Here is a 9,970-nt window from a genome sequence, read left to right on the forward strand (position 1 = left end):
ATATGAGCAGTGAACGAACGTAAAAGCGACCTGACAAAATGTACTTAGTTTAGATACCCATTAGAAATCGTTAGAATTTGCAAGAGCTCATTATATGAAAGACATATTTTCTCCATATTGACAAACAAGCAATCTTAATAATCTATTCAGTTGCAGGTATGGTCTGTGTGATCAGTAATAACTACTACGACTCTATCTGTAAATTACTGCAGCTGTAACACGATATCGCCGTGTTCCTCGATTGAATATAGGTACCTTTTGACAATGAAGTTATATAAAACGGTAAATTGTTTCAAGTACAGTAGTATGCATAACGATGCACCACATGTGTTTTAGATCGAGACACGTTGGTTACTTATAATAGTAGGATCGGCCCATTTTCCTTTATATGTGACACATTTACTGCGCATGCGGCCCAATAAGGCTGATCGGATGTTAGGGCTTTAAAACAAGATGATTAACAAAAGGTTTAAGGTGTCTTCGTCGGAAGTAAATTTTCTGAACACATTAACGTTCGTCTGAATCGTGACATTGGAGAGCATACCCTGTACTGATAACCGCCAGTCGCATTGTGTGTTATCCTTAATAACGGACTTCGGCGTAATGCTGATGATGACATAAATGCACAGATGGAATGTTAAACAACTAGATAATATTGATCACTGTTTCTCTCCCAGTATTAATTAACAGTTAAACAATGAAACAAGACAACTCTTTAATGGTTTAGGGAAAAAAACGTTACCAAGGAACAATGCAAGTGTCAACAGCTTGAGGTTCACTGGGACACGCCAACCTTGAATTTGTACAACAGACCAATGTATAAGGTATTTTGAAGGGGTGAGTGGGCACATCCCCTAGCATCTCCAAGCTATCTGAATCATTGCCGGTTTTATCTGTACCAATTGGCCGACTCTACAGATGGGCTGGGTTCACAGGTAAAGTCTACCTGCGCTGCACAGTACAGTGAAACCATGTTGTAGAACGCTTCCAATGCTGTGTGACAAGTTTGGGCATTTGTTGGTATTTTGCACATGATATAAACTTGTCAACCACAAATTTGAGATTTGAGAGTTATAAATGCACCTAACATCCCTGTTTACTGCATATCAGTTGATGTTTAACCAGGATGGGCCCTGACTGTATTACTTTTGGGGATAGATAATGACGCGGAATGGTCTAGTTTTATAGTCAGGATCCCAAAGGGACTATCAGACTTGTTTTTACCAAGTACAGTCCTTCAAGCACACATCAATATGACTGCCATTGAAAGACCAAATGCCTGTACCACAGTTATCTTAACTCAGACAACACCCTACCATGGACATTGTACATGTTATGACACATGTTATAACACGAATAGGCCTAGGTGGACAAGACTTGATCCATTGTACATTTGTCACTAAATCGATGGTTACCATAGATATAGTTACATCAATAATGTTACGAAGCCATTTCGAAGTTGAATTATAAATGTTAACTCCAAAACAAAGTACCAATGAAGAATAAATAAATTATATTAAAACAGTCAGTTTTCGGTTTATGGTAACATAACAAGGAGGACGATTGGTCAAATAAGTGACAGAAGTGGCAGTGGCAGTGTTGGAAGTTGGCAGAAATTCTGTGTTTTCAGATAGATTTTCAATCCGTATTTGGCAAGTGGAAAAGCTGCAAGTCAGATCGAAATATGCCTTGAATTACGTTCGCGTCGATCTGATATAATAAGTACCGCAAGCCGTCTACAAACTGTCATATCACAAAAACTCTTGATAGATCAAATCTGTTATGCGTGTCAACACCCAAGGAAGGTAACTCTAAATCTCGCTTATTCTAATAGTCCGGTCATTACAGCACCTGACTCTTGCCTCTCACACATTTCGTCTCTCACACATTTCATTACATCAAGACCAGCTTTCGTGTGAAGATCACGTATCACCCCACAGCCCCTGCCTAGGACCATCTCGGAAGCTTGACCACTGTCGCCGCTGGGTGGATATATTATCATCACTGACGTTTGCTATCACCACTGTATTTTTGTATTTGATACTGGCCACTGCCATCATATTATATATTGCTATTGAATATTGGACAATTGCTCAATTGTATTCTGCCATTGTTATTGTTGTGCAGTTAATTGTGTTGATTTGTAAACCTAGTTTATGTTGTAATGCATTGTTGATTATATGTCATTTGTTGTTTATTTGTTGGTTTCGCACAAAATTATTTTACATTGAGATTACTTAGTTTACTAATTCTTTCAATCTGGGAATCGACACATAACAAGACAAATAAACACAGACACACACATAAAAATACAGACACACGCATACACATATATACACACATAATAAACACAAAATAAAAAAGCGATGAAACTCTTTCCATATCCAATAGAAATATTTGCAAAAAGCAGAGTCGATTGTACGATTCCGACAATATCATGAGCACGTGTTAATGAATCACTTTCAAAAAGTGATTATACCAGGTGTTTGCGAAAAGGTGGGCGTTTCCTGCCCCTCAGGTGACACCCGTCACAAACACATGCACAGGAAATCAATTGTTCACCTGAAGAAACACATGTCTACCATAACACTTTATGGAAGCTTTACTGAGGCCTGAAGGTTGCAAACCTAATCAAACAACTTCTGAGCAAGAGTCGTGTGACGCTCTTTAAAATCTTGGTAGAAATGACATGTGCGATAGTATCTTAAAAGTGAAACGTAAACACCAAAGGCTGAAGCTGCTGGAATTGCTCGGTATGAAGTGAAAGTTGACTATTGGAAAGTTGAAGTCATCCCTCTTGTCATACAGTCTTGTGGAGCGTTTTTTGTCACTGTGAATCTTTTTGAATTGATCTAAATGTGAAACAGATGAGGCGGTGTCACTGGTCTCCTTTATTTCTAGTTCATGTGGGTAAGCCATTTAAAGGGAATTGGCTATTTGATTGTTATTGAACAAAATCGATATACCGGATGCTTAAGTTAAACTTCTTGGCCAAATTACCTTGTTTCTGATCCAAAAGAAGGGGCGCACAATTGGTGCCCGTGGAGATGCCGACTTCTTGCCTAAATGTCTTACCCCAAATTGTACGTAGATGTTAACAATGTACCTCAGCATTTCACATAGTGTTTTCTCCGTAAATTTCAGATGGCATTTGCTTTCATTTTTCACCTGAACCTCTGAATACGTGTCTGCATCTGTGTTTACCACGTTTTGTAACAAAAGCCGCATCAAGAAATGAAGAAACCAATAAAAATAAGAACTACTAACTTTTGGCTTTTGTCTCCAAAAGCTATTTTGTACTTAAATCAAAGGCTCCCTATAAATGAGTACAAAGAGATACATATTGCCGTGAAGATTCCGGGTTAGAATTGGTCTTCAGCAACTCCTGGTTGTCGTAAGGGGACTAACGGGATCGGGTGGTCAGACTCGCAATTGGTTGATGCATGTTATCGATCATAATTGCGTGAATCGATGCTCATGTTGTCAATCACTGGATTGTCTCGTCCAGACTTAATTACTTACAGATCGCCGTCATATAGCTGGAATATTGTTGAGTGCAGCGTTAAACAACAAACAAACAAAGAAACAAACAAACAATTACATACGTGTGTGCTAATGTGGTACTATCCGAGGATCAAGACAGGTGACTAGATCTCTGAACTCTGTTGAATCAACACTACTGTATGGACGTATGTACTTCTTAGTACTTGCAAATAAATTGATGATGGTAGGTTGAGATGGGGATTGTTTTGCATTCGATCTCGTTTCTTCAATAGAATCAATACGAGTTTGAGAAAACATCGTTGTTGATGGGCCTATCTTTCCCGCCAAAGTCGGATGGTGTCTTCGAGGATGCGTTGTCAAGTTTGTTGTTCCGCCGGCGTATTTCACAAATGATGTACATTTTCTGCAAACAGCAACATTTTCTTCGATTGTTTGATCGATTGTACGCTTTTTCAACTCGAAATGCTGCCGCACATCGGATTTACCGCGAGTATTTCTCACGACTTCCCAGTCGTGATCCGCCATTTTGTTACCATGGATACGGCGAGATCTCGTAGCATATCGCGTTATTATATAGGAAGGGACGTAACTCTAATCGAACGTGACATCAGCTTTATCGATCGCCTTTGAAACAACGAATACAAACACGAAATTCAAATAGGTAATACTTTTTTTAAATGGCCGCAATTTATTGCGATATTGAAACTGCATCGCAATACGTATTGGACACGAAGCCACATCGCGGTTAACCAGTATACCGGTTATACCGCGCACCTCCACTACAATTAAATAAAGTGATAAAAGGGTGTAAGTTTTACACTGTGATAAAAGCAACGACCTCAGATTTCTTGGTTGCCCACAGCCACTACACCGACCCCTGCCACTTCCTGAACACCTTCAAAAATCAGGGCAGCTGTCCACCCCTGCTGACTGCCAACGGCCTCCCCTGCACCTGCCCCTTCAGCCCCGACAAGCTCGACATGCCCCCTTCCAAGTTCACCGTCACTGGCATCTGTGATGCCTGGAAGTTTGCTTTGGAGGCTGTAAGTGAAATCTATTAACCAAATGATGTGATTGATTTCACTAATATTTCACAAAAAGCGGTACTAGGAATCAGTTGTACAGGTGAAAAACGATCTTGGCATGATCGTTTTGACATAATTATTGACAAATCCGGTCTGTAAGGGTGTTCTTCAAGGACCAAACACTGAAGAGAGTTAAAGAAAATGAATAACCTTTTGGTGGTATGTCTTTTCTTCCATTTGACGTCACAGTTCCATGATTTAACAAAGGTTTCATGTATTCAAATATTCAAATAGTAACATTTTTCTATCCTAACGTTTATTCCAGGGCGAGTTCCACGTAAAAATCACCATGAACGACAAGCAAACTAAACAACTTCGTGGCTGTGTGGAGACCTATCTGACTATTGATGTGTAAATATCAGGTCCTGACCTGAGTACAGTTAGATACATATACGTGTGTATTTGATCATGGAAAGTAAAGACAATAAATAACAAAATGTGTTTCTGTCCATGTAGAAAAGTCCTTGACTAATGACAATTATTCCTTGATATTTACTTTATATAATTGCGTTTGTACCAACGATATAGTCTGTGAAAATTACACAAACACACACATATAATTTGTTTGTTTGTTTGTTGCTTAACGCTGCACTCCAGCTTCCCATATTCCAGCTATGTGACGGCGGTCTGTAAATACTCGAGGCTTGACCAGAAAATCTAGTGACTGACATCATGAGCATCAATCCACGCAATTGGGATTGATGACATGCATGAATCAAATCAGCGAGCCTGACCACCCGATCCCGTTAATCGCCTCTTACGACAAGCAACACACACATACACACACATACAATAGAGAAAGGTTTGACTGTTGTAACGGATGCTGGTATCAAACAGGTGATCAAAACTGGGTAGGACATGGTTGTATAAGATTACATGTACACGTGGCTAACACATTTGGACAAACAGTTATTAAATTATTAAAATGTTTAATTTGTAATGTAATACATGCAAATCAGCTTAGTCAGAAAAAAACAACTAAAGTAAACTCATGTTATTTTCCCTTATCATCAAATGGAACCTGCACAGGTGGATAATTAAGATTCTCTTGTATTGACGTTATATATTTATATAACAATATTGACAATAGTCAAACTACAGTAGAACACGGATATAACGAACACGGATATAGCGAACAAACGGATACAACGAACTGTTAAAAAATCCCCGATTTATCTCCTATATAATATCATATAAAATTTACGTATATAACGAAAGTCTCTATATAGAACTAACGGATACAGCGAACTGATACCTGATCACCGACAAGCCCATTTATCACTTATTAGCGACGTGTATAGCGAACTGAGAAATCTCACTCAGTGTCAAGTGTCACTGACAATTGGCTGTATGCAATCAGCGGCAAATCAAAACAATGGCGGCGAATCAATACAATCAGTTGTGATGGATTGACCTTGTTAAATTTGCTTTGTGTTAATCTTACCTGTACATGTAATCTTGTCTGTAAAACAAACAGTTTTTGACAGTTTGGCGGATCTGAACGATGCCGTTTCAAGAATGCAGTCAGCGAAACGAGGCCAAAGTAAAATCACAGACTACACAATTCGTATGTTAATCGAAAAATGATAAATATGTTTAAATTGTGTACATGTATTTGATAACAATCTTCAGAAAATGTTATGAATTTAATGTTATTAAATGAATGTTGTAAATTGATATCAGTTGAATGATCACTGCTAATACAAATCAATGCTGCAGTTAAGTGTGTATTGTGTTTTGTCTTATCCAAGATGGCGGACGTTTCCGAGCGAAAACGTGTATAACGAACAACGGATATAACGAACTGATTTCTCTGGTCCCTAGTAGTTCGTTATATCCGTGTTCTACTGTAACTTTCTCGGTAACCTTGCCTTGTCACGATGACCAAATTAAAAAATAAATAGGTCAGGTGATGTAATCGCGCACATGCTCTCTGTAGCATTGAACAAAACGTGTGGCATACAAAGAAATGTTGTCACATAATGTTTAATCCAACCATCATTAACAGTAAACGAGGCCAAGTGTGGAAAGCCGCAAACGACCCCAAACCGATACTCACCATCCCAAGCCACAAGTATCCCACCACAAACCCCACCCTCCAGTACCTGTGCCAGTTATACTTTTCAACTGACGAACATATATAAATTGATACTGTGAAAAATACAACCCAGCTTTGTGAACTGTAACCAAAACTTATTTTAACCTTACCTAACAATGTCAACCTGCTCTATGTTGTCCTACACATCACTCTCAAGTCTCATGTTAACAAATATTACCAGTTGCCAAGTTTTCTAAGCTTTGAAAACCCTAGTTTGTGCGTCAAGATCCATGACGAAATGCTTTTGCTTTTGTCTGTACATACCAGTTGCTCACATGGTAACCTGATGGCATGGATACCTCCTTTCACACCTGCTCTACTAAGTCTCCAACGTGACTTTCATTGCTTTGGGACTGAGAACACCATGACAGTACAGCCTGGGTAGAACCTCTGACCAAATGTTTACTTTACCTATGATAAAACTGATCGCAAATAAAGAATGCTGTTGACTCTGTGATTCAGCTAACCAATCCGCTGGTTTACCAAGTGTTACATGGCAGTGTATTTTATTGTTTAACAGTGATTGTAACTGTGTCGTTCAAGGTGGGGGTTGTAGAAACCCTACCTGTTAAAAGGTGTAGACTTGCTTATTGGGAATGATTTGGCAGGGAGAAGATATTTGGCTGATTGTTTGTCTTGAGCCTAACGTTTCGGAAAGTACTGAAAAATAAATTCCGGGTATTTTTCCTTTGTGTGGTGTTACTCGTGCTATGGCTAGGTAAATAAAGTGACAAAACCCTTTCCATATTCAATAGATAGCTCTGCATAAAGCAGAGTCGATTCTACAATTCCGACTATATCATGAAAATGAATTTATGAATCACTATCAAACAGTGTTCGCGAAACGGTGAGAGTATCCTGCCCCACCGGTAGCATCCGTCACAAATATATGCAAAGTCAAGAGAATTGTTCACCTGAGACAACACGGGAACAAGTGGCACAAGTCAATATAGGGAACTGCATCGGACATAGGTCAAATAGGGAAATGTCCTCCACATGTCTACCATATAACATTTTAAAAGATTTTCTCAATGTTCCTCCGATAATGATTCCAGTTGTGATTTGGTTGGCACTTTTATGGATAATTTTGATGACCTGTGTAAATTTTCGAGGGAGAGTACTCAAAATTCTGACAGTTTGGCTGTTGAGGAATCAGTACCTAGTTCTGAGCAGTTAGTTTTGTTACGGAGGGAAAACTCCTGCACCTACTCAGTGTGTTGCCACTGTTTCTCCTTTGCATATTGCATCAGATTTTGATACTGATGTGAATTGTGACTTTGCCAAGTTTGATGACATTGCTGACTATACTAGCCCTAAGCTAAACAATTCTGGAGTTTCGGCTAACTCTGGATACTTAAGTCAAATTCTGAGCAAAAGGCTGAAGTGTCAGAGTTAATTGTTTGCTCACTTGTTCACGGATGTGCCTGACCATACAGATTTAGTGTGTCATGATGTAGATGTAGATGGCGCTGTGCCTGTGAAACAACATCCCTACCGGATGAATCAAGCTTGAAAGTTATTCAACTGAACACTGATCACAATCCACTGGCTTTCCTTCATAAAATGAAGGGGCGGTCGGGTAGCCTAGTGGTTAAAGCGTTCGCTCGTCACGCCGAAGACCCGGGTTCGATTCCCGACTGGGTACAATGTGTGGAGCTCATTTCAGGTGTCCCCCGCCATGATATTGCTGGAATATTGCTAAAAGCGGTGTAAAACCATACTCACTCACTCATCAACGCCTTATGCGCTGGAGCCTGTCTTTGCAAGAATGTGATTTAGACAACAAGCATATCAAAGGCAAAGACAACGTTATTTCGGATGCATTATCCTGAGTTGATTTAATGCGATCAGTTAAGAACCAAGGTGCATTATTAGGATACTTGGAGAAGGTATTCCTTGTAGCTGAATCATGATATAATTCCTAAAAAACTTGTTAGATTGTGATACCATTGCAGAATACGGATATCCTGTTTATACGTCAAAAGAAAAAATCAGAACCATTAGGCCTTGCAGCTAAATACTTGAACTTTCATCAGTGTCTGTCGCAGATGGAACTGGTTGGAGGCTGAACCGAGTGGAGAGCATCACTGTGCTGGATGTTTGTTTTCACAGTTGGAGCAGATGTCGCAAAATGAGCACCTTTGTCGATATCACTGGCTTTGGTTGAACTGATTGCATGTGAGGACAAGACGTGGGAACTGACCGTGAAATGAGCTTCCATACTTTGATTGATCACCGTGTTTGCACATACATGAACTTGGACTTTCCTAGATATATGGAGTGTGCACATACGACATCTACAAGATTCCTCTTGCCCTGCACGCGTGGCCAAGTCGTCTAAGGCGCCGCGATTCGCTGTGCAGAGTTGCGTCCTTTGGGCATGCCAGAAACCTATGATTGTGGGTTCGAATCCCGGTTTGCACTGATTATGTTTCTAGGCTTGTCAGTATCATACCCGTGGTCGTGCGTTGCACCGAAGTGGTAAACGTCTGAGACCTGCATCACTTCGGGCTTTCCCCCCACATCAAGATGACACGCCACAGTAAGCTGGAATACTATTAAAAGCGGCATTAAAGCCAACTCACTCACTCACAAACTCAGTTTTGCCCTCATAGGTTTGCTGGATTGTGTGGTGACATAATCTGAAATGTTCATCTTACACTCTGACGGACAGGAGCTTGATAAATGGTATTCATATACTGTAAACTACGTTTATAACGGACACGTTCATAGCGTACAGACGGATGGATATAACGAACTGTTTTTTTTTAGTTCCAGCCATTTGCTTATATATGCTGTATATATGCTTATAACGAATTACAGTTATAAAGAACTAGAATTACTGGTCCCTTAGAGCTCGTTATAACCGTAGTTTAGTGTATTTGAATAGCCCATGGACAGCTGAAGGATTCTTTGAATGTAAATACCAACATAATTCATAAAAGTTGATGTCCAGTCTGTTATCTGATTCATTTCTTTAGGACTTCGGCGTTTACTCAAGATGGACAAGATGTAGTAACACGCTCTCACTTGGAGCAGCCGAGAATACTCACAACTCAAGATTGATTTTTTTACCAGTGCGTATGTGTGCACTTAATTCGTCATCAACACCATCTATGATAGCTGAAAGAGGCAAGCTGGTACTTGAGAGGTGTACATCAGAGGGGTCAGATATAAATGCAGTATTTATGTGTTGAAAATTATCAAGTGTGTTTCAGTGACATAATGCCTATCTATGTGTAAACTAAACAGATTGCAGTCAACATTTAGAAGAGTTTATGTA

This window comes from Haliotis rufescens, unplaced genomic scaffold (genome assembly GCF_023055435.1).
Source record: "Haliotis rufescens isolate VD_foot unplaced genomic scaffold, xgHalRufe1.0.p SCAF_26, whole genome shotgun sequence".
NCBI lineage: Eukaryota > Metazoa > Mollusca > Gastropoda > Lepetellida > Haliotidae > Haliotis > Haliotis rufescens.